This window comes from Podarcis raffonei, chromosome 8 (genome assembly GCF_027172205.1).
Source record: "Podarcis raffonei isolate rPodRaf1 chromosome 8, rPodRaf1.pri, whole genome shotgun sequence".
Classification (NCBI taxonomy): Eukaryota; Metazoa; Chordata; class Lepidosauria; order Squamata; family Lacertidae; genus Podarcis; species Podarcis raffonei.
The window spans coordinates 46,385,270-46,409,708 of NC_070609.1; the positions used below are offsets into that span (position 1 = coordinate 46,385,270).

Here is a 24,439-nt window from a genome sequence, read left to right on the forward strand (position 1 = left end):
AAGGGAGCCATCTTGAGCCATAACGATGGCGAATCCTCCAAAATCCCAATTTGGACATTACCAACCCTAGTTTTGTACTTTTTTTTATTTTGGAACCAATCCAGGTCACTGTTCTTGCAATGACTCTTATGAACAGAAGACCTGCAACAGCACTCACCCCTCCTATTGTTTCCAGCAACTGATATTCAGAAACATACTGTGTGCAATAGTGGAAGCAGAATATAGCCATCAGGATTAGAATCCTTGCATTTTGAGGGTTCTGTGTCCTTACCTGCCAATGAGGAGATGGCTGCCAAAGGGATTGCAGGGCTTAAAACAGGGTCAAGAAACTGTGGCCTTTCAGTTGTTGTTTTACTTAATCATCAATCAGTTCTAGCCATCATGGACAATGGTAAGTGAAGTTCTGAAGTGCAGCAACATCTGGAGAACCATAGGTTCTCCCTCCCTGGTTTAGAAGTTAGAGTGAGTTCAAAGGGGGCAGAAGTTCCAAAAACTCCCTCCTGCAGTCTCAACCCTTCCCTATTGATTCCTACCCAGCCAGATTCTAAACACATGCTTGCGGAGTAAAGTAGGAGAAAGCAGGTGGGAAGAAGGTTGCAGGAGAAAAGCAGGGGGTAGGGGAGAAGTGAAGTGTGTTCGTTTACCCCAATTCCTTCCCCACTGCACATCACCACATCTCTCAGAGCTTTAGAAGCAACATGGTGCAAGCCTATCTTACATTGTGTCCAATTATGCATCCACACACAGGGAAACAAATCAAGAAAGCCAGCAATGCTGCTCCACGTTTTGGAAGTCCCAATCTCTCTTTCTTTTTGTGGTTTTCTCTGCTTCCCCAGTCCAGTCTTGGCTCAGCATGCCTTTTGAAACCAGACAAGGCTTGTCTCTTGCATTAGCAGAGATCAATCTTGAGTTGAGAAATCCATTCTTGGAATTGACCTTTTGAAGTGGCAGCCATGGAGTCTTCAGGGAAACCTCTCTTGGTTCCAGAGCTCTGAATTCAGCCCAATCATTCAACGACATGATCGAGGGCACAGAAAGAGCAAAAAATCCAATTGCCGTTCAGGGTGCCGGCAACTATTAAGCTTAGCGAGCACGGCTAAAGCTTCAGTTGTGCTTTTGACTGCAGAGCTGATAAATAACTTTCCAAGTGTAATTAATAATCACAACAGCCTGTCCAGAAAATGGAAAATGAGAAGGTCAAGGGCAATGATTAATCCAAAATATCCCCTAATGTACCAGACTCCTGTGGTCATTTTAGCACATGTTCAAAATGGTGATGTGCTCATTCAGACTTGCAGTTGCCTTAAAGCAAGAGTACAGAGCTTGTGCGCCCCCCCCCTCTGATGTTTTATATTACACACATCAACCTCAGCTAGTATGACCAATGGAGATGGGAAGAGCTGTGGTCCAGGGGTAGAGCATCCGATCTGCATGCAGAAAGCCCCAGGTTCAATTCACTGCATCTCCAGGTGGATCTGGAAGATACCTCTGTCTGAAATCCTGGAGTACTGGTTCCAATCATTATAAACAATACTGAGCTAGATGGATCCTAATGGTCCGACTCAGTATGAGGCAGTTTTCTGTGTTCAGGACATGGAAGAAGATGCAGTTCAGAAATATTCTTATTACTCTATGAACAATAATCTGTGTATTGGGGGACTCACCCAGCACTGCATCAGTAGAAGACAAGAACAGGGCATCTCAGAAGTATTTCTCAGAAGTGCCCCTCCATTTTCATTGTTGTTGTTGAATGGGTGAAGGAGGGACCAGCCCTTTCCCACCATGTCCACTAGATCCACCCTCCTCACTTTCATTCATCTGGCAGCAGGTCTGAACAGGGACCTTATGCACCTACTGTACATGTGTAGACCCTGTGCAATCAAGGTTTCTGATGGCATGATTGAGAGCCTGCACCCATAATACTTAGTACGAACCTTCCCAAATAACTTTGCCCAAGAAACTGTGGTAGTGTGAATCCTCTTACTACCGTATTCTTTTCAATGAAACTTTGCTTTTTCTTGCTCCCTCACTGTCTTTCTCATTTCCCCAAATTTCAAGTCTTCTTCCTGTGATTTTTTTTTCTTCTCCCCTGCCTCTTTCTGTGTTAATTCTTATTTTCTTTTCTCTCTTTCATTTCCTTTCATTCATTTTGGGGATGGGCAGTATGCTGGCTGCTTGGGGGGGGGTCAGAGCTTAGAATAAACCCCACTTACACATACACTCCCATATTTTATCCCCCCAATGCACACATAAGAGTGTAAAAAGATGGTGACTTACAGTGCCATCCTATGCTTGTCTACTCAGAAGCAACTCCCATTCAGTTCTGTCCTTCTAGATAAATTGCTACAGAATTTCACAGGATTCAATCCCATGGACATGCTTATTTGGGGCTGAGGAGCTCAATGGGGCTTACTTCTGAGTAATCCTCTACGTACTTTGAAGTAAGAACCGCTGAATTTAATGGATCGGACTCCTAAATATATATGCATATATATGCATAATTAACCAAGTAATGTGGAGAAGCAGGGTTTGAACTCTCTAATCCCTACACTAGCTGTCCTCAGAAAGTTATTTACACTCTCAAACATTTGTTTGGAAACCTGAAAGTTTCACTTAACTGGGAAGCTTAACTGGGACTGACTGAGCTCAATGACTGAGCTCAATTTCTCTCACTTTCCTTCTCCCTCCCTCTGGCTTCCTTCCTTCCTTCCCTCTCGCTTTCCTTCTCCCTCCCTGAGATATCCGTGCCCCCTCTTGCTTCCATGCAAGCTCGGATAGGTAGCCTAAAGCCTCCCTTCACAGCTGAGAGATCCCCCACCCCACTTCTGCTTGCACGCAAGTAGGAGTTGGGATCAGGGCTGCTCTGATAGGCAGCATGAAGCCTCCCTTCACAGCACTGGGGTCAGGGAAGGTGGAGGCAGCCTGGAAGCTGCATCTTAGAGCCCCTGCACCACCATTATATGGGGACTTCCCATTGCCTTGGCCACCTCCTCCTCCTCCTCCCCCCTCCTTCCCCTCCTCCCTCCCTCCTTTATTATCTTTCTGCAATACGTTCAAGAAGGGAAGGGTGTGGGTGTGTGCATGTGCGTGTTCTGGGGTTTTTTGCATTGCACAGAGTGCACTTCTCCGGGTCCCCCCCCCCCAAATCAGACTTCAGGATTTTGGTTTATTATTTCATTACATGATCGACGCTCGCCCTCCTCCTCCCCAGCTGCTGCTGCTGCCGCCGCCGCTGCCGCAAACACATTCCTTTCCAAGCCCCCTCCCCTCGTCGTTCCTTTTTCCTCTTTAATAATCATCGTCTCCCCCGCTCTCGCCCTCCCCTCCCCCACATGGTTAACCCTTAGGGGGAACTCTGTGCTGGGGGAAAGGAGAGAGGAGGGGAGCGTCTGGGTTTGGGAGAGGACGCACACTGGGGAGAGAGGCGGGGAAGAGACGACGGCGGGATAGACGACGGCGGGGAAGAGAGAGATTACGGCATTTGCAAAGCGCAAGTTCCCCGAGAGCGCCAAAAGAAGGGAACAGTCCAACTTTGCTCCTGAAAAGCTCCCGCGGGAAAATTCCCGCACAGAAAAAAGGGGGGAGGGGGGAGGAAACAGAAAAAGGGAAAGTGCGGGGGAAAGCAAACCCACTCCCCCCATGGGCGGGCAGCAGTTTGCCCCGCCCAGGTGCAATTTATCTTTCGTTCGCCACTGCCTCATCCTGGCGCCCTGCCATCGCGTGGAGACCTCCCTGGGTCCCGGACTCCCGCTGATGGGCGCGTGCCGTGGCGTAGGGTACCACTAACCCTAATGGGTAATACGCCCCTGGTTTGACCATACTGCGGGAGGCAGTGGAAGACAGGCGTGCCTGGCGTGCTCTGGTCCTTGGGGTCACGAAGAGTCCGACACGACTACACAACAACAGCAAATATATATACTGAAAGTGACCTATATGCTAACCCTTCAGGCTTTCTGCTGAATGCAGAAGGTCAAGAAGATAGAATACATGGCCCTGATCCCCCTCATTATGTTCTGGAAACATGTTGAAAGCCACCTTTGAAAAAGATTAGACTCCCTTCCAGAACAGCCTGCCCAAGGATGAGGGAGAAGCTGCCATGACCAAAAGCTTCCATATATTCCCTGCCTCTTTGCAGAGCAGGTCTGCTAGCTGCAAATGAAAACTGTGTCTGCTGGGAGGAAGGTATCTCTGGTTCTGACCCTCCCTGGAACTTTATAATTTCCATCCAGATTTGTGTGTCCCAAGCAGATGTGTGATGTGCTCCTTATTGAGAGAGACTAAAGCATGTGAATATCTGAGGGTTATGAGTACTATAACCTGAAAACCACTGTGATACTGATGTTCTAAAGTGACGTACCTCCCATTGCAAAACCCAGGTTCAAATTCCATCTCAGCTATGACGCTCACCTGGTGACCTAAGTCCAGTCACACCCTCTCAGCCTACACTACCTCACAGGGTTGCTGTGAAGATACATTGAGAGGCATGAACCTGATATGCCACCTGAGTTCCTTAGAGAGAAGACAGGTAAAAATAACACATAAGCATAAGCTACTGCCACAGAAAATGAAAAGAGATGCCAGACGGCATATGTAATCTTTGGTCTAATAGCAACCTCCCAGAAGGTCTTTGAGAGATCACTGTCAGAGGAATACAAGGCAAGATGAAAGAGATTGAAAGTAGCCAGAATGACATAATGGGAACTGGTGGGGAGGCCACCCAAGAGATGTGCGATCAGTTGGAGGGAACGAAAGCTCCAGTTTAATTGCATTTTATTATTTTATGATAGTGTCCTTCGGGATCTTTTTGCATCAGATGGTAAGGCTGAAATAAAAGCAAATGAGTAATCCACGTCCGCAGTGGGGCTTGAAGCCTGGTCTTCCATCATCACGGCCTAACTGGTGTACTTCGTAGAACTGGAAGGGACTTTGGTGGCCATTTACTTCAACCCCTGCTCCATGGAAGATCTGCAGTGCAATCTACAGCACCCCTGACAGATGGCCATCTAGTCTCTGTTTAAATACCACCCTTGAAGGAGAGCCCATGATATCCTGCAGATGTCTGTTGCACTGCTGAACACCTCTTGCCATTAGGAAGCATCTTCTAATGTTTTTTCTGCCATCCCCACCCCACCCCCCAGTCATTCTGCTTCCCTTTGGGCAACAAAACTGCTCTGTCTTTGACAAGGCAGAATATGTCGCATGCAGTTTTCCCTCCATTTGCAGTGTGCTTCAATTAGAAAAATTGAAGAAAGTAGGTGCAGTCCAGCAGTGTCAACAAAGTTGTCTTGCTGTTGAGCTCTTCCACAATGCCGGAGATGCTCTTGACAGACTAAGACTTGGAAGAGCAGGGTTCAGATTCCTACTCAGTCATGGGCCTGTCACTGACTCTCAGTCTAACCGACTTCACAAGGTGATTAAATGTGGAAGGGGAGATCTATTTATGCCACCTTGTGCTGTTTGGGGGAGCAGTGGGATAAAAAAGCATTAAATAAACCAACAAATAAATAAATTACCAAATTACAGACAATCAGTTTCAGTGTGCTGGGCACATTTACACCACTTGTTACTTTTTTCCAGGATGATGAGGAACCATTAATGAGTACTCTTTGGGTACCACTCTATTCTGCCTTGGTCAGACCACACCTGGAATACTGTGTTGAGCTGTTTGGCTTCGGTCAGTCAACCAGCTACAAATCCACCTAACAGTTACCTCATTCAACCTGTATTTTACCAGCTTCCTTGTAAGAATTTCATGGGGGGCTTTGTCAAAAGGCACACCACTCCTGGGGGCTTCTGGGAGTACTATTGGTGGTTCACTGCCACTTTTGTCCTTATGGGCCAGCTACGTACACCTTCTCCCAGGTTCATTCCCTGGAGCCAGTATTGTGCAGTGGTTAGATTGCTGGACTAGGACCTGGGAGACCAGAGTTCAAATCCCCACTCAGACATGGAACTCACTGGGCAACCTTGGACCAGTCACTGCGTCTCAGCCTAACCTATCTCACAGGGTTGTTGTGGGGATTAAACGAGGAGGGAGAGAACCATGTTCCTTGGGAGAGAGAAAAAAGTGGATATAAATGCAACAAGTAAATAAACTCCAGTTAAAAAGGTCAAGTATCAAATGATGACAAAGACTTTGGCCTGAGACTGGAGCCACTATCAGTCAGAGTTGACACTAGTGGGCCAGATGATGTGGTATGAGACACTACCGTGTGTTCCTGCAAGAGAACAGTTAGATAGTTATTTATGAATTCACTTCTTGGTGGGGAGGAAAGGAGAGAGACAAATATCGTTCCTTCTAGGGCACAAAATCCCTTATGAGGAATGGCACTCCTAGAAAAATCACTGTGGTAACTTGTCTTCCTGGACTCCTGTTTCCTGCAGAAAGTAAAGGGGGAGAAGACAGTTAAGATTATCTGTCAACTACCTCACAACTTAAAGGAGACAGCAGTTGTGGGAGCAAAGTCCGTGCTAAGAGGGAAAGTGTTTTCTCGTGAAGATTTGTTGCACGACAGTTAAAATAAATGTGCTTCTAAATGCCATTTGAAAAACCCTGTGACACACCCTTCATCATAAAACTGGCGTGGTATGGCCAGGGAGAAAAAGTGGGAGTGAGAATGTGTTTGGCAAGTCTGCTACCTTTCTTTCCCAAAGCCATACACTCAGCACCATCTCTCTCTCCGTATGACAAACCTCCATCTGTTATTTACCAGTTTTCACTGCCATCTCTTTCCCAATGGAACTTGGGAAGGAAAGGCTGGTGACCAGGTTGAAAATTCTCAGTTAGTGGTCTTAGCTAATAAAATTATTATTCTTGTGATTATGATTATTACTCTCCCTTTCAAAGAGTCACGGTTCCTAGAGTTCTCTAGGAATAGGGAACAACTATGAAGCCCTAAATTCAATGGTCGAATGGTCAATCCCTCTTCATAGGGAACTCTTGGAATTGTAGCTTTCTGAGGGGAATATGGGATTTCCTAACAACTCCCAGCACCCTTAAGAAAGTCCCCAAGGTTCTTTGGGGGAAGCCATGCTGCTTAAAGTGGCGGGATACTGCTTTAAATATATAGTGCAGATGGGGCCCCTGGCTGTAAAGGCAAGCCCTTCCTCACCCACAGATTCTGAGAATTTGCCCACCCACCCTGAATATTGCCAGTTTTCCCCAAGACACCTTTTGGGGAAAGTGTGTGATTTATGGGAGGTTATTAGGTTCTTACACTATAGCTCAGGAACAGGAAACCTCAAGCTTGGGGCTGAATGAAGCCCTCCAGACCTCTCCATCTGGCCCTTAGAAATCTCCCTATACCATACTCCCTACCCAGGCACAGCCCCAAACCCAACCCACAACCTTTACTGCCCCTGCTTCGCAGCCTCCTTGAGGGTCTTTTCCCTAGCTGAAACACAATGTGGTAATGCCTCTTGCTTGGCTGGATGAGGGATGAAGAAGGGTGTGTGAGTGTGTGTAGAAAGTAGCCTACTGTAAAATTCATGTTCTTCCTTTATCCACTTTTGCCTCTGGCCCCGCCCACCACTGGCATGTGATTCTCAGAAAGCTCCCAAAAGGGAATGTGGCCCTTGGGTCAGAAAAAAAGGTTTTCCATCTCTGCTTTATCATGTGTGTGTGTGTGTGTGTGTGTGTGTGTGTATTTCTTTATATAGGTTGTAATGAACAATGAATTCTTTGTGCATGGAAAACAGCTGAGCTTAATACCTTACAGATCTCTCAAAGAGACGTCTGTCTGCTCCCAAATGAATTTTTCCAAAGCGTTGTTCTCCTTTTTGGGCTGTATGCTTTAGAAGCCTCCTGTGGGTTGGAGGAAGTCAGAATGAATTTACACTTTTCCCTACTCCCACCAACCCTCCTCCCCCTTTGTGAGCTTGACAATTATCCCTTTTTATTAGAGAGTGTGGCTGTGATTTAGAGAATATGATCCTGTTTAATACAAGTGAATTTCATGATAAAAGCTCTTCAGGTAACCGAAGCATAACACACACAAAAAGAATAGCTCTTTTCTTTGAATATACAAGCCTTTCTTCCCTACAAGAACATTGTCACTTTATCTTAGTACCTGCAAGATTTGCTCCCATGTCACAATGACTATCTTTCCTCTCTTACATGCTCTTGAGGCTTTTAGAAAGGAAACAAAACCTTATCGCTCTAAGAACTACCCAGATTGCATAGGTGGGGGGGGGGGGAATTATAGAATGTGATAGGACTTTTGGGGTGGAGATGGCAAAGTGAGGATACAGTGCCGTTCCAAATGTGACTACAAAGTCTTTGGATTTGTTGTTGTTGTAGTCTCATTAAAGAGCGAAATTTTGCACTTCTGAAATTTCCTCACTGCAACATCTGAGAAGTGTAACACAAACAGATATTACATTTCAGACATTGAAAGTACAACAGTCCCTGCCAGGGCTTTTTTTCCAGCTGGAACTCACAGGAGCTCAATTTCGGCACCTCTCTTAGAATGGCCATTCCAAGAGAATGAGGGAGGCATTCATGATGAGTTACAGCACCTCTTTTTCTAGAAAAAAATAGCACTGGCCCCTGCTCAGACCATGTCTCCCCAGACATCAATTCTGTCTTTGAAATCCCAAAAATGCCCAGAGAAATCCAGGTGTATGGCAGCCCTAAAGAAGGCATAGTGTATTCTTGGAGGATCAAACTTACTCTCTCCTCATGGTCCTGCCTCCCAGCATGGCAACAAGGAAGAATTTGGAAGCTTTCGCTTCCATTTTTTATTAACCACTGCATCTTGTGTTAATTTGTCTGAAACAAACCAACTTCAAAGTGTGGTTTATGAAGCTGCCTTCTTTCAACAAACCATAGTTAAGATAACCACAGTTTAGGGCTTGCACCTAACACTAAACTGTGGTTAACTGGTAAGAACTGTAGCATCCACAATACATTCACTGTAGAAATGATGACTTGAGAAGTTGGGGGAGGGGGGAATCACAGCAACTGGTTTGCCCCTGACCCTTAACTATTTATCACAAATTATGCTCAGGCTCTTATGCACACCAAACAACACTGCTCATAGCCACATATTGCACAGTTGAAGACTACATCAATCAAGGTGTGCTCATGCAAGATTCTGTTCACAAGGTCCAGTCAATGCACGGAATGTTGTGACCTGCAGACATGATCCCATCCTCCTTCCACATATTCACCATGGCCATCAGTCATAGAGGCTTTAGTTGAGATTACAGGGAGTTGGACTAGATGACCATAGGGGTCTCTTTCAACTCTACAATTCCAGGATTGTATGATTTCTATCCTGTTCCACTGCCTGCACAGCTAATTTGATTTACTTAGATCTAATTTGATCTAAGGCAGGGACAGCTAATGTCAAGCCCTCCAGATATTGTTGGGCTACAACTCTCATCATCCCTGACCATTTCCCATGCTGGCTGAGGCTGATACAAGCTGTAGTCCAGCAACATCTGGAGAGCAGCACATTGACTACCCCTGACCTACGTTACAGGTGTGTCTCCATCCAAGCTATTCTCAAGATCCGTATATTGTTTGGGAGGTCAGTCATGCATGGAATTTTAGCAAATCACCAATCTTCCCTGAGTTCTCTCTCTCTCTCTCTCTCTCTCTCTCTCTCTCTCCAATAGCTTCATCTGCAAAGTGGAATTTTACAAAGAGCAGAACAATCCAAAAAGAAAGAAAACCAACTCTACAAAGTTCACACTGCCTGAATTTAATTGGAACCATTCCTCCCTGCACTATTTATCAACAAAGAATCCTGTTTCCCACTACTCAGCATGTAGCCAGTGCCACTTACTGGAGTTTAAATGCTCAAGGAGTGAGCACTGCCAAAAATGACCGCATTACCCAGATACTTTCCTGCATCTCATTAACAGAGTTTTCATGTGAAGGGGAGGAAAAGAGCAACGTTTGATTTTTGTTTCAACTTGGACACAGGATGGGATTGCAATAATAATGGCTGTCAAAGGCATGAAATGCCCACAAGGATTTGGTCAGAGACGTTACAGATGGAAATATCTACATGTGCTGCCAAAATACCCACAAGTAATCTTTTTAAAGTTTAGAACCTCTCTGTCTTGCTGTGTGTGGGATACAATAGTTCCTAATATCTGGCACGGGGAGAGGAAAGCCTCCAGGACACACTGGGGTGGGTGGCTTAGAGCATTGGGGGGATTTCTTTCAAAATCTTTCAATATAGTGCTCCTTTGTCTGAAAGAACGCTACAGTATTCCAATCTAATAAGCCAAAACCACAGTTAGCTAAACTGTGTCTCAACCCTTTTTGTGGGGAAAGGAGGGGGAGTACTTCGCAGCAACAGACTTCTTTTCTGTGTTCTTCATGAATTAGTTCATAAGAACCCAGCCACACTGGAAAAGAAGGAACTTGGGTTTTGGTGGAGGTTTTTTTAAATCAGGTAGGTGGAATCAGACCTAGAACTGGGGTGGAGAACGTTCAGATGTTTATTTTCCCTTCTGGGAAGGACCAGAGGCAAAAGACTTCTGTTTGTTTTTATCAGGTCAGTGGGATCAGACCTTAAACTTGGAACCTTTTTGAGACTGGGGGTCGCATTCCCTTCTGGGTTTCCTTCCAAGAGGCACATGATAGCTGTAGATGTGGCCAGAAGCAAAAGGCTTAGTCCTGGTGAGGTTGGCATAAGATATAGAATAAAGGCTATGGAACAATATTTAATGCTGTAAGTTAACCCTAAGACTGGGCCACACACACCCCTTTTACTTTCCTGAAAATATTCTACCCCAGGAAAAATGGAGCGGTTATTTTCTGCTGCTTTCAGTTGGACTAGGCTTCCTCTTAATTTTCAAGAGAGGGGTTGCGCAACTTACCTTACTGCATCTCACCAGAAAGCTTTGCAGAGAACCTCATGTTGCTTCCAGCCAGCCATACTTCTCAGAATGCCTTGGGATCAGTGTAGTGTAAAGTGACATGATGTGCTGCTGTCAATGGCGACTAACCCTGATTGCTATGTTCTACCTCCACTGTCAGAAGCAGCATGACTGCGGAAGGATGTGTGGGTCCATAACTGGCCTCCACAGTCACTTACGGACTCACTTTTAAAAACTTGTTTATGGAAGACAATCTTACTTGGCTGTGAGTGATCGCCAAAGAAGGAGGAGGAGGAGGAGGAGGAGGAGGAGGAGGAGGAGAAGAAGAAGAAGAAGAAGAAGAAGAAGAAGAAGAAGAAGAAGAAGCAGCAGCTTGCAGGAAACTGTAGGAAGGGAATGTGCTCTTGTGCTCATGTCCTGTTTGTGGTCTTCCTAAGGGCTTCTAGTTGACTTGTGAGAACAGGATGGTGGACTGGACAGACCATTGGCCTGCTCCAGCAGGCTTGCCTTATTTTCTTATGACACTGAGCCCAAGGTATTCACAGTGCTGGATCTACATACAGCCCCTGGACCCCCAAGCTTAAGGAATGTAAGCCTTGAAAAAATGCCAGAAATGTGTGGCAACCTTTGTTGCTGCTGTAAGAATGCTGGTTTTACCCCTTTAAATATTTTTAAGCAGACTCCTCTCTGCTTATAATGGAAGATTTTTATACCTGAATAATGCATCTTCTTCTAACATAAAGAAACAGCATGGGGTATCTAGCTGTTTTAATAATCCCCCTGAGGGCACAACATTTTCTTTTCCCAATTGATTCTTTTTGTCTATTCTACCCACACAACTGCAGTTCAGACAATTCCCTTTTTTAAAAAAAAATCATCTGTTTTCACTTCTATTGGCAAAATAGAAAGCCTTTGGGGTCATTTGTTTATTACTGAAGGCGCTCTTGAAATTCACAATTTTGCTGAGAGCACCAATCATCTAAGAACTATGGAAATATCCAACAATTCACACAGTAAAGAACTGATTGCTTACGTATCAGGCAAAGTGTCAACATACTAAGAGTGAAGACAGGCAATATCAAGGCTGCATACACGCTATACATTTAAAGCACATTTCACCCGAAGAATCCAGAGAACTAGTTTGTATTCTTTGGAATACGTTTTAAATGTATGGTGTGTACACAGCCCAAGTATGGAAGAATTGGTTGAACACTTATCCTGTCAATGTCTACTCAGATGTAAGCAGCACTTAATTCAGTGGGACTTACTTCCAGGTAAAACGTGCACTGGACTGCAGCCTTTGCTCATCATATATTGTTGATGAGCAACTCAGAAATCTCTCATTTGAGTCTCATTTCTGATTATGTCCAGATTGAATTGTGGAATGTATTCCTCATTATATGCTGTGAAGTTCAATTTCAGTGCAAGCTTGTTGTACATTTCTCTATCATTACTGAAGTGGAGACAGTATTGGTTGGATTTGCAGGAGAGAGAAAAAATTGATTATTGACTGGCAAACTCCAGTAAGAACATCATTAGATTAACCTCAGCTAATGCAGAGTCAGCCACCAAATCTTGCCAAAAAAAAAGTCTCGATATTTACACAATTGACTTTGGACTAGACCTGTGTGATGACTGATAAGCTCTTGTTAATGTTTTATTGATAGAAAAGCTTTTGCTTGCTTATTTATTTATTTATTTATTTATGAATATTTAATTCTTATCTATAGCTCAGGAACTGTTGTATAAATGTACCATTTCCTTTCGGTTATGTCCTGTAACACATACACAACAAATTACTATGAAATTTATCAACGGTTGCAAAATATATGTGTGATTATCTACTGAGAGAAGCATATAAAGAAGGGCCAGGCTTGGCTTGAAGATGAATAGGTGTATAGGGCAGCTGCATACTTAGACATTCCCATTTCCTAACATCTCCTTCCGTTCAACCATGTTCTGACATCTCAACATTAAACATTTCTCTTCTTTTGCTCTGCATTGATTGTGTTGGAAGTAAAACAGCAGGGATCATTCAGTTTGTAACTCTGTTATCAGTAAGTCAGCCAACCAAGGCTGTGTGTAGAGGTGTTGCCATTTCCTCCAAGAGAGCAAAGGATCATTGGCCTCTTCTACCTCCCAGAGCAGTTCAGGAGAACTAACCCCATGCTCCGTTGCAGAAAATCATTCACTTAGGCTGCAATCCTAAAACCATGTAAGGTAATCAGCATTCACCAAAAGCTGTATGTTGAAGGTATCAGATGCACCTCCGTGGGGAAGGAGTTTCACAACTTCAGTTTGCAAACACACACACACACACACACACACACACACACGCAGAGAAAAAGATAGCTCCACCTGAACATTCATATCCATTTTGGGGCATATTTTTTCTTCAATGGGTGCATTTTCACATGCAGTTTTCCCCCCTAACAAGCATTTTTGCAATCAATGAACATTGCTTTACCAAATACAATGCATTTTGGGGGGCACCTTTCCCTATTCTTGGGTAGGAGAACAGCAAACCACAAATTCCAAAAGATAGTAGTGCTTTGGTCAGTATATTAGCTCAGGGAGGGCAAGTTAGGTAGGTTTGCATCAAAATATGAATGGGACAAAAAATTTCCTCGGCCCTAACTTCCACCAATGGTACACTCTCCCCCCCCCCCCAAAAAAAGAATCACTTAAAATAAAATCCCCTGAAAATTCAGCTCTGCAGCTATTCAAGACCTGGCAGCTCTTGACCCCTAAAGAGATAAAGCTGTTCTGCATACATAACAAAAGAGTCTGAAACACTCAATTGGAGTGCTTTAATTTCTGATGTAGTAAATAATTTCAACATTTAGCAAAAAATGTGGGGGCGGGGGAGAGAGAACCATACGAGCTCTTAATATCTCCCATCATGTCTTTTCAACCTCTTGCTCTCCTAGCAAGAAGGGCCTTTGGGTGGGAGAGAGATGAAACCTAACTAACAGCAACCGGTTAGAAGTAAATGAATCAAAACCATTGATCAATAATGGATGAATTCACTGGCTGGAAAGATTTCCAATACAGGCTCTGGGGGCAGAGGGGCAGCATAGGCAATGGACAATGAGCACTGCCTGTTTCTTCTTGCTGACCAAAGTGAAAACTGAAAAGGCATTTTTTATAATAATAAAAAAATGTGTTAAGGCATGCTAAAGAGAAGCCTCTTAAGCAAGTTCAGCTATCCCCATTTGGAGTATGTTTGGTCCTGGCTGGCATTTAATTAGCATCCTGCCATTTGACAAGGTGAGATACATTCCCTCCCCCCTTCCCACTATAGCAAACAGAGGGCTTAGACTCCAAAGACTCTTTAAACTCAGGCATGGGTTGTTTTGGCGGCTTCCTCCCTGCGGCAAAACCAGTCGAGACATCAAAGGGTGGAACGCCTCTCTCTCCAAGTGATATAAAACAAATAATTTGGAAACAGTTATACTCTGTGAGATTAAATGGCCCTGGATGGCAAATTAATTCTTTCAAGCGACAAAGTGACAGGATCCCTCACTTTCTTTGTACTGAACCTCAGCAGTCACAGGTCTGACAAGGCCCTACCCTCTCAGGAAGCTATAAAACACAATGATGGATTTTGGCATGTTTGTATAGATGGCGTGCATGCAAATGATCTGTTTGTTTAGAAGCGCTTCCTACGTGTTTGAACTCAGTATTAAAAATAAATACATCCTTATGCAACTTAAGGAAAAACGCTTTAATACCAAGCAAAATAACTCAGCGGGGGACTTTCTGTCATCTGCACTAGGGATCCCAGATCAAAATCTCAGATGTGACACTTGGGAGAGAAAGTGTCTGAAATAAAGAACATTCATTACGGTTCTATTTAAAAAGTGATTCAAGAAGAACAGAAGAAGAGTCTGACTGGCTCAGAACAAAATACGGGTAAGGACCATAGCTAAGTGGGAGAGCGTATTCTAGGCAAACAGAAGATCCCAGTTTCAATTCTTCACATCTCCAATTAGGGCTGGAAAAGATGCCAGTGTGAAACCTTGGAGAGCCACTTCTAGGAACTGTAGATAATCCTGAGATGGATGGACCTGGGAAGAGGCCTCTTCCCTAAACGTAGCAGCAGCCACACACTCCAAAGCAACAAGTTCTGCCATAGTTTTTAGTCTCAACTTTTTCACCCTCCAAAAGAGAAATCAATCACCTCAGGAAGTTACCTCCAGGAAGTCCCAAGCAGAACTTGAAGGCAACAGTCTCTCCCACTGTGGCTTCCTAGTAACTAGCATGCAGTGGCACAATACTGCTGAGCATGAAGATGGCATCCAGCCATCACAGGTAGACCAATCCTTCATGGCATTGTCTAGTCATCTAAGCCAGTAGCCATATTGTGGCAATGAATTCTGCAAAGCAGTTCTGCACTGTGATAAGAATAGCCCTGCTTGATGACACTAAAAGGCCCATCTGCTCTAGCATCCTGTTCTCACAACGGCCAATCAGATGCCTATGGGAAACCCACAAGCAGGACCTCAACGCAATAACTCTCCCTCCCCACTTGTGATTCCCAGCACCTGGTATTCAGAGGCATGCCACCTCTGAAACTGGAGGAAGCACATAGCCATTATAGCTAATAGCCATTGGTATCCTCCATGAATTCATCTAATTCCCCATTTAAAATCATCCAGGGTGTGGATCTTGTGATAGTGAATTCTGTAGTTTACCTGGATGCTGTGTGACATAGTACGTCCAAAAAGCAACCAGTGAAAACCCACACTGTAGGGAGGAAGAGCTTAAATAGCAGCCTGATTGCTTCTCTCCTATTGGGCACTCCTGCCCAGGTGTTCCCCAAGACCCCTTCCTTCCCCATAGGAGAGCCCAGTGTCATGTCTTCTCCCAGGTAAAAGCTATATGGCAAATTAAGCTTCACTGTGAGGGAAATTTAGCAAAGATTTTTTTCCTTTCCTCTGTTGAACCACAGCCCCCAGCTAAAAGCCTTCCACAGTCTTCAGCCACATTCATGGAACAGGATGCTTCTGAGAAAAATCCTACATCATGAAACTTCTTAACCAGATCGCTACCCCAAAGGTCACCAAATATTTATCCATTGACACCATTGTGAGACCACCTATCAACCCAAGTCTTCTGGGTGGCTTCCCAAGAAACCAATAGTATACAGAGATACAGCACATTAAATAAATAAATAATCAATCCCACTACACATGTCTTTAAAACTCAGAACCAGCATAATGAAACATTACCAAAACAACTTAGAAATAGACTGGTATAAAATTAATATGAAACCCCACCTTAAAAACAGAAGAAGAAAAAGCCTCTTCTGACTACACTAAAGATTAAAAGGCATGTGAGAATTTAAATTTAATTTAAATTTAAAAAGGGGTCTTCACCACCACCACTTTGCAGGGGACAAATGGCCCCATGAATGGGGATATTCCACACACTTTTCATTTCTCTTCCATGAAGTACAACAAAACTCTGTTTTTATATAGTATTTGTTTCTTTCCTAATAAGGAGCTTTCGAATACAACTGATTTGGCACTGGTGTACATGTGTGAGTCGAATTTGACATTTGCCAATCAGAAGCACATTCTTCTGAGCCTGCCATCAGCTGCTATTTGAGGGAACATTGTGTGGTAATTGTTTTAAATGCTGACAGTTTTAATGGGGGCCGACATGTTGCCATCCTACCAGTTATATTATTAGTGTCGGCAAGGAGCCATTTAGACTTCAACAGTTATTTTGCCATTCAGTTCTTGCTCTTTGTTTCTGGATGGATGGACAGTAAGCTGTAAACACATTTCTGCAATGCTGTCTTAACACAATTACAGTGTGCATCCTTGACTGGCTGCATGGGGTACTGTTATTTGTTGAAAGCAGGACTCCGGAGGTAGAATCTTAGCTGGTGGCAGTCAGAAACCAACGCAGAAAGTCAATTATTGTGAACTGTCTATGAGGAATTAAAAATGAACTGCTGCGTGTGTTTTTTCCTTCTTCTCTCTCTCTCTCTCTTAAAAAAAAGAAGAGAGATCTTGCCAATTCACTGCATTTATATATCTCACTTCAATTCAGTCTGAACCATAAGTACGGATGGGCAACTCTGTCAATCTTGGTTTCACTCACATTCTTACTTTTCTGAGAAGTGCAATTCTCTACACTTCCACATCAGTGTGCTTTTCGTTTTCTTCAAAAAAAAGTTGTCATGAAAATTCATCAGCACATTATTGCAATTTCCCCCCAATATACACATTTTTGTATGTAGTTTCTAATGTATACATTTTTTTTGCAAAGTGATGCCCCCTAATACATTTTATATGTTATTTTCACAAATATATACAATTTTATGCATGTTCTACCCTAGTGTATAAGTTTTGTACATGATCCTTTAGAACCTGCATTGCAAAATCCAGAGAAGTATGAATTTTGAGAGATGGCTGTGTTTTGGTTCCTGTATTGTTTCTGGAAGTGCAAATTTGGGAGGTTCTCCCCCATCTCTAACCACAACACTGTCAATCTTGGTTTCACTCACATTCTCACTTTTCTGAGAAGTGCAATTCTCTAGAAATCTGTGACCTGGTGTTGCTACATCAAGTAGTCCTGTGACCACAGCCAGAGGCGTCGCAAGGTGGGTGGGGGGGTGCATTCTGGCCCAAGTGTCATGCCTAGGTGGGGTGACAAAATCCCCCTGGGTGGATCTGCGTGGCGGTGCTCATACCCCAGTGGGCAGATTTTGGCAACTGGCACAATCGTTGTCGTGAAAATCCGCCCGCTGATCACACAAATATGCCCAGCGATCAACATAGCAATCCCCGGCAGGCGGCGCTCGCATCCCCGGCAGGCGGTTTTATGCAATCGGCAGTTGGATGTTTGCGATCGGCGGCTGGCCGGGCATATTTGTACAATCAGTGGGCGAATTTTCATGACAGCGATCATTCCAATCACAGAAATCCACCCGCGGGCAGTGCTAAGAAAAGCTCAGCAACTTTGGGGTACCCTGCCTTAAAAAGCTCAACAACTCTGGGCAACGTTCCCAAAAATTGCAATGTGGGGGGGTGACAAAAAAAAATTCGCACCGGGTACCACCTGACCTTGCCACACCTCTGACCACAGCCACATCAAAGGAGTGGCTTACACACCAAGGTGGGGACAAAACGAAAAGAAAATTAGAGTGGTATGGATGGTACAGCCCAGCACTCTGAAGAGGATGCAAATTGCCAACTCCCCTGGTCATCAGTAAAGGGAAGAATGCACTTTAGTTAAATGCTTGAGTGTACACATCATTTTATGGTTCCCCCTTAAGGTCTTTCATCTTCTAAAATGGAGATTCAGAGACTTGGTCCATCTACAAATACCTCTTAGCATGTATAAAAAGTCACCTGCACCTGATTCTGAAAACTTCAAGATCAGGCTCAACTCCATCAAAAGAAGAGGGGAAGAAATGACATCTAGCCTTTTCAGCCTAACATAAATAAAAGCTGACATTTTATTTCAAGCACAAGTCATCATCTTCAGATGAAGGCACATAGAAGGAAGAGGAACATAACTGTCCAGCTGGCTTATTTTTGATGTTTGCTCTGCTTCCTCAGAGCAAATTCTATATCCAGCTTGCCATAAATGAATGATGAAAGGCCTAATAGTGAACTGGAACCACCATACAAATATATACAGGCAAGAAGCTTAAGTAAATACTTAGTTTAAAATCCTGTCCCTCTTTGCCTACCATGTTACTTCATGTCCTGTATTCTAGTGCACAAACTCTGTGGGCCCCTCCAGACTGATATTTCCTTGTGAGTTATTCTGCAACATGCTCTTTAAACAATAACAGTGCACTAGTGGTGAATTTATTCTGCGTTAGTTTATTCTGCAACATTTCCCCTATGCTACTGCATTTCTGCTTTCCAGGAGGGTACAATGCAACAAAAGTGAAACAAAAATAAATCAGAATATTTGTAGTATAAAAAGTCATGGGATTTCATCAGGACATTACATGATATACACTGATTGGAAATAAAGCAGTTTGGCCATCCCAAAAGGCCAGTAGCATCATGAGTGTGCAATAAAAAGGATATTTACAGGGGACCTATAGATGATTATACAGGAACTCTTGCTCAGCTCCCATTCCTTTTAACGGAGTTTGCATGGAAGAATTTCCAGGTCAATTGCGCCCAGTGCATACTTTTCTCTGGCCAGTCCAGAATAGTCTTCTGATAGTGATTCAAGCCACGTACCATGTTTGAAAGGCTAAAGGAGCATAAACAAGTATCCTGGGTGGTTTCTCCCCAACTTTGGAGCTGCAATCCTTCAGAGATTGTACAACTTGTAAAAAAAAATATCAATCTGGCATGGTTTTATTACATATGTAATATTGCATGAACCTAGTTATAGGCCTCCAAGAACATTGGTGATTTGTGGAATGATGCCTTTGCTTAAAAACTGAAATGATTTTAAAGTTAAATATAGTTACATCTGGTCCAAGGGGGGTGTTGTAAAAAGAAAACAAAAAAGTCAGCTGCGTCTGAATCATTGTTCATGACTGATATATATTGCAAATAAAGAAAAACACAATGATAAAAAAAGGTGGGCAAGGATTTTGTGGCCACACATAAGCAACGACTCTGTTGCTTTAAAGAACAGAGCTATCCAACATCTTGAGAATCTATTGTTTGCCTCATGCCAAGGTAATAAAGATTATGAGCTCTTCAGTTAAGTTTGGGCAGCGTATTAATATACCTCACAAAGCAGCATGATTGCTTTTATGCTTCAAATGCTCTTGAAGACATGTGCGTTTATGTATCCTATTGTTTCCTTTAATAATCTCCTAAGGAAGAACTGTTAGGTCCTTGTGCTAGAATGAAAGGCTGGGCATCAATGTATAAGTAGAACATATTTAATATTTACCAGCATTATTTAACACATACAACACTTTTAAAAATAGTGCAATTTGCTGCATTAGTGACTAAATGTCCACAAGTCCTAGTGATTAGGAATGCAGCAGATTGCACAGATGCTAATTAAAATAACTAAGCTCTATTTCTTTTTCCTAACCCTTTCACGTTTTTTTAATCTTGATATTAGTCTAACGTTATCGAAAGTAAGTAGCCATGAGTGAATTTCCCCAGGCTTTAATTGAACTGTATCAGATTAACCCAAACAATCTCACTCTAACATAAAGAAGTAGCTTAATTAGAGACAGTCGGAAGAGTCAAACCTCATCATGCCCCTACCCATTGATTCCCCATGGCTCTCTAGCCCTCCCCTCTATGAGCATCTCCATTCCTCCCCTACCCACTCACCATTTTCACCATTTTCACCATTTCACCATTTTCATATCCCAGTTCATTTCTGGGCCCCATTCCAGGTTCTCACACCAGCATTTAAAGCCCTAAACAACTTAGGTCCCAAGATAGCTGAGACTGCCTCCTTCCCTCCATACCATCTTGGGTGTTAAGATGAAGAGAAGAGAAGGGTGGCCCAAGAGACTAATTTGTTTCAATTGTTTTTAATCTTTGAATTTTATATGGTGGTAACCTGCTCTGGGCCCTGATAGTGAAGAGCAGGAAGAAGAAGAAGAAGAAGAAGAAGAAGAAGAAGAAGAAGAAGAAGAAGAAGAAGAAGACACAAATATGAGACTAAGGCTTCAATACTGTACCCACACCTGTAGAAGTTAGTTTCCCTGAATTCCATGTGACTTTCTCCTGAGTAGACATAGATGGGTTTAAAGCATCCCCTCCCAAGAATCCTGGGAATTATAGTTTACTCCTCACGGAAACTACAATTCACAAACCTTTTAAAAAACTAGACTTCTCAGGATTCTTAGGGGAGGCTCTAACGGTATGGTATGCATGCAGCCATACACTGACTCATGCTGTAAATACAAAAGCAATCACCCACAAACTCATGATGTTTTCCAGTGTGGTTCAGGTTAGCTCCTCTCATCTTCACCCTATCCTGGATGTTGACTGTACCAATCAATCAAATCACATCAAATTGAATGCAAATTAACGTAATTGTCTATTAACGCAAGTAGCATCACAGACAGAACTCATTTTGATTCTCATTGTGCTTTTCAGTATCGCAAACTGGGTGTTAAGCCTTGTCAGCCTGCAATGTCTTTTCGGGAGAGCAGTGACACAGACGCTGCCCCCAAATTGAAATGCCAAGCAGCAAGAAGGCTAAGAAACCCCAAGAGGTTTCTGCCACATTTAACTCAAGCCATTTGTATTCTGCTTAAATGCTCTTAAATGTAACAAACAGAATGGGTGATGGCAGCTAACCCAAGTTAATAGGCCAAGTGTCCATCAGGATGTCTCTATTCCTCTGGCACTCACATTTGTCCCATACTTTTCCTAACCTACATCCTCCAACACACACCACAAATCACATTTCAAAAAAGGCCACCTTTTTACTCTCAAATAGATAAAGATCTCCATTCAGCTGTGTTGCCAATTGATCCTTGGCACGAGGTGGAGAACCATTCCTAAGAGATATCGCAAGGGACCCTTTGCCCGTGCACCCTTTGGCAGCAAAGTAGCCCAAAGAGCCATTGTGGAGGGTGGAAGGCTGGTGCATGGAAGCAATAGCAAGCAGGAAGTGGCAGAATGAAATGGGTGAATGAGCACCTCCCATTCTAGCACATTAAGGGAATAGCAGAAGTGGGAGAGCAAGAGCAGAATACAGATGAAGACGACAGACAGGTGGCTCATGAGAAGCCAAATTGCTCTGTGATTTGATCTAATGGGCAAGTGATAGGTGCAGGAGAACAGCAAACGAGTTCAGGAACCAGTCTGATGAACTTGGGAGAGGGAGGATTGGGCAGCGGCGATATTTAAGTCTTTATGTACAATGGATTTCTTTTCACGAAACATACAGCGCACCCAAAGATTCTAATAGGAGAGGTGTTCCCATGTTACATTCAACGAGTGTACAGTCTGTGTACCTATGTACACAAAAAGTCAAGCTGTCCTCTTATTCACATGTAGCATTCAATGAGTGTGCAGTCTGTGTACACAGAAGTTGAGCTGTACAAATCAACAAATCTTTCAGACACACACACACACAAAAAGCCTGCTGGATCAAGTCAATGGACCATCTAGGGCAGCATCTTGTTTTCACAGTGGCAAACCAGATGCTTGTGGGAAACCCGCAAGCAGGATTCACGTGCAAGAGCACTCTCACCTCCTGTGGTTTCCAGCAACTGATTTTCATTACTGCCTCCAGCTGTGAGGCCATAGCACAACCAACATGGCTGGTAGCCATCGATAGCCCTCTCCTCCATGAATTTGTCTCTACACACTTACATGTGTGTAGAGACACTACACTTGTTCCTGTGTTCAGTGTAATGTGTGAAGAAGCCTAATGCATCTTCAAAAGATACTCGATATTGAGCTTGTTTTATCTATGAAATGTATGCACTTTATCCCTTGAAAACTGGGAGACTTACAGCTTACCCTGGGCAACCGAGTTAAAGCAGGAGGGACGGTATCTTCCCGATAAACCAATTATGAATCAGCATTCCTTTGCTTGCTTTTTTGACTCCATCGGTCCAAGCATCTTACAAAATGTCAAGGCAAAGACTTGTGGCAGTGCCTTCCACCATAATACCTCCTTGAAATTTTAACAGCACAATGCTTTACACCTCCACACGTAATATTCCTGCAGGGTAATCATACAATCATTATAAACACACACACAGCCTCACAGCCTAACTCGTAGCACCCAAGGGAGAAGTCTGCTTTGTCAGCTCCTGACACTGAGGCCATCCAGCTCAGCATTGCCTTCACTGGCTAGAGGCAAAGAGGCTCCAGGATTTCAGACCAAAGTCTCCCAGTCCTACCTGAAGTTTCAGGGATTGAACTTGGGACCTTTTGCATGCTCTGCCACTGAGCTATGACCCTTTCCTGAAGGACATACAATCTCCATGTTGCAGATAGTAAATATTGCACAGTTTGAAACGACTGGAAGCATCAAAACTGACTGCTTTGTCCAGGCCCATGGAAATATTATTCAAACTTTTACTGGCAAAACTTCTTCAAAACAGAACTGAAACATCAAAAATATCCATACAATATCTTGTACTGTCCAGCACAGGCTCAGCATCTTACAAAATATGAAATAATCCAAACAGACCTATAAGCCAAGGTTTCTCTCTCTCCAGCCTGCTTTCCAGCTGTCAGGCTGTTTGCTCCTGGAGAGCCATTATTACATGCTTTGTTCTCTGCTGAGTTCAGAGGAAGACTAACAGAAACCACCCTTTCAAGATGGCAAATTTGCAACTCAATACCTTCATCATATGATCAAAGGTTCACTCTCAGTACAGAATATAGAAATAATCAAGAGGTAATCATTAACTAGTTACAGCTCAGAGTCCTTTAGAAAAAAGTGTCCATTTGTGGGGGGGGGGGACAATGTTAGCAATACACATTTAGCCATTTTCCATTTTAAACCTTCATTAATACATATACACTTTTCATTTCTGTGTGAATTAAACCATTCTACTTAACACTCAATGCCTACATGGCCACAACCTGCACTCAATATAAAGGGACAACACCCTTGTCCAGGACAATTTCCATTTTAAGCTACAGTTCAAAATAAAGAGTAGTAAGCCTCAAAAAGAGTTCTTGTAGGCAGCTCTCTCATGGAAGACGGAGCTGCACTTTGGCACCTCTCAATGCAAAGTTCAATCTCTCTGGACAATTCAACTGGACAGCTGGAAGCTGGTTCAGCTTATCCTCTGTAAGTAAGTGATGGAGAATCCCTGTTCTTGCATATCCACAGCAGAGGAAAGCAGTTCACTTCTGTCCGAGTTTGAGTTTCCTCTTCCCCCACCCCCATTTGGTATCAAGACAGACAATAATATAGTATTTAGACTTCACTGAAACAAAAACTGACAACATGCTATACAGCAATTGCCTACCATGCTCTCTTTTTCTAACCACTCTTATGGTCTTCCACACTCCAATTTAGAAGCACTATAAAACCTGTCATAGTTGATGAGAAGTGCCACAAAGCTGCAGTATCAGCAACTTGTATCATCAATTGGAATGCTGGCAAATCCACAGTGGGACACCTTAACTGTCAAGCTGTGGGTTGATTTTTTTTCTCCCCTTTTCTGGATTTATTGTCAGAGAGTGTGTGTGTTTAAGACTTCCATGCATAGCTCAAAACTTTGTGTGTGTGTGCATATGTACTACTCTACTGGATGTGAGAACTTAAGAAGATCCCTTCTGAATCAGTGCAAAGCCTCTCTTACTCCAAAAACTGATGAATCAATCAGTTTAAGTTTCTCACATTTTCTCATTTCTCCAACTTTAAATTCAGGTTCGCCCTGTTTGTGCATCAGTTATTTGGTGATTATTATTTTTTAACTGCTCACAAAAAAATTGTCAGCATTTCAGTGCACATTTTTCAAGCAATTTCCCCAATATAATGCATTTTTAAATGTTGTTTTCACTAATACATGCATTTCTATGCACACTTTCCCCTAACATATGCATTTATGTACACGCTGATTGAAAAACTAGGTTGCAAAATTCAGAGGACTATGAATTTCAAAGGATAGCCGTGTTGCGGTTCATATTTTGTTTCAGATAATGTAAATGAGGTAGTTTCA

At 43.2% G+C, this 24,439-nt stretch overlaps 1 long non-coding RNA gene across 1 annotated transcript; it reads right to left on the bottom strand.

Annotated features, from left to right (window-relative positions):
- Positions 1 to 248: 248 nt before the first annotated feature.
- Positions 249 to 2,938, bottom strand: LOC128420401 (uncharacterized). Its single transcript, XR_008332016.1, has 2 exons — positions 1,665 to 2,938; positions 249 to 1,170 (listed from the first exon to the last, which is right to left on the bottom strand). It is a non-coding gene; the product is annotated as an uncharacterized LOC128420401 (long non-coding RNA).
- Between the last annotated feature and the right edge of the window lie 21,501 nt (positions 2,939 to 24,439).